We start from the raw sequence: 2,267 nt of genomic DNA, 5'->3' as shown, positions 1-2,267 counted from the left end.
TATTTCAAAGCAAAACTAGACATAAAACTAATAAAGGATGCTCCAAAAAAAATCGAGAATTCTATGTTGCTAAAAAACAAATTTTAAGTGTGCAAACCGAGAGTTTTAATATATGTCCAATGGGGTGCCTTGCGCATCCCCAAGATTATGGTATTAACCATTCTTGGATTTCTCTTGGTGTGGTGTTCCTCCATTATCTGTGAAAAAATTTCAACACAAAATTTTCTTCCCATTCTTTTCTATGGGGTGACATTAGTCGTACAAGGATAATATGGTTGCTGCTATTTTTCATAAATAAAATTATTTATTCATCAACCAGATAGAACATAATTTCTTACTCATTCTAGTATATCAAAAGTTTCAAGCAAAACTCATTTTGATACTCAAAAGGATGGATCTAAAATTAAGAAACATAATCTGTCCAGAATTTTTGCTGCAGCAAAAATTAATTTTTCAACCACTTCGACATGTCAGGATTTTTAGCCAATTTTTATACATATAAGAATTAATAGTTACATACACTCTGAATTTATAAAGATTTTAGGATTTACCAAAAATCATAAAAAAATGCACTAAAAAGTGCAGCTCAGGAATCGGCAACTCCATATTTTGTTTGGAACTTTTATCATCCAAATGGGTAAAAACTTGGTACTTTATTTAGAAAGCAGTGAGTAAACTAAAAAGAAACCATCTTGAAACATCAAGCATGCATAGGAAAACTAAAAATAATCAAATATTAATAAAAAGATGGTACCCGCAAACATTCAAAGGGATCATGAAGATAAAACAAGAACATGAGTTTGTAATGATTTTCTTGAGATATTTGAAAGAAGAGGGGGATGCATGGGCATCCCCAAGCTTATGATCTTGATATTTATGGTCCTCTACTTATCTCTCATCATGTCATGTTACTCATCTCAAACAAAGAAATATTTTCATCTCCATGATACTCCAATGCCTACAAAATGGTTAGTTATCCAAACAAATGATATGATAATTTTTACCAAGATGGAAACTATAGGAATCATAGGGAAACCATTTTATTAAATAAGATAACATATATATAGAAAGGAAACACTCTTTTTGTTTCTTTTTAGTGTAGGAAGAGTTTTAATGATATATACTTTGCAATGGTTCTATTGGCATGAACAACACATGCTCAAGGTCAATCCCAATTTTTTCATTGCTCATCCTTCTGATTTACTCTTTCATAGTTTATTTTTATTTTTATTAATACTTATAAATTAATTACTACGTACTAATAAGTAAAGATATTTTACAATTTAAGAAGGACATAAAGGTGTGCTCAAATTAAATTTTACTTAAAAGCATATGGATCGCACCACAAGATTTGAAACCATTAACTTTGAAGTCTCAATCTCTTCCTATGCATTGACATTTTATATATGAATATGTAACAACAACTTAATAGTTTCCAATGCATATAATGACCAGTAGCTTGCATTTTAAATAACATGGAAACATAAAGAGGGCTCTTATCTCTTCCTCTTTCATAATATTTGCAAGCATGAAAAGTAGACTCAACAATATAATTGTGAATAGAATCACCACATAAAGACAAATCATCTAATGAGCTTATGGTACCATATATTTCTTTTACATCATCATTATCCACCCATAGATTAGACAAACTTATTTCACATAGAGGATCATCATCAATATTATAAGGAGGGGAGCCCATAGGAATTTGTGTGTTACCATTATTGGGAGTTGGAGATGGGTAGCTACTCTATTCTTCCTCCACTTGTTCTTCTTCATGCTCTTATTGGGGTTGCATGGGCATCCCCAAGCTTTTGCTTTTGTCATCCTCCTACTTTTATTCTTCTTTGTTTTCCTCCTGGGTATGTATGGGCATCCCCAAGTGAATGGATCGTAGCGAATAAGAGGGGGGGGGGTGAATGGATGCTACGCAAAGTTTTAGCCTTTTTCAATTTTTAGTGCAACGGAAGCAAAGGTGATAGCTTTGATGCTCAAGATGATCCTAGTATGATCCTAGACAAATGCAACAAGTAAAGTAACCAAGCAAGATAGTAAGAGTAAGGAGCGGGACAACCGGATGGCGCGGAGACGAGGCGAGGTTTGTTTCCCGCAGTTCCTCCCACAAAAGGGAGTACGTCTGCGTTGAGGAGGTGCTAGCCTCACACAAGAGGCTAAGCGGCCACACCACGAAGGAAGGCCTCACCTTCTTACTCGAGAGAGCTCCACGAAGGGGCTCCCCCTTCTCCACTATGGCACCGGTCGAGGCG

This window comes from Lolium rigidum, chromosome 6 (genome assembly GCF_022539505.1).
Source record: "Lolium rigidum isolate FL_2022 chromosome 6, APGP_CSIRO_Lrig_0.1, whole genome shotgun sequence".
Lineage (NCBI taxonomy): Eukaryota > Viridiplantae > Streptophyta > Magnoliopsida > Poales > Poaceae > Lolium > Lolium rigidum.
This window is presented reverse-complemented; position numbering follows the sequence as displayed.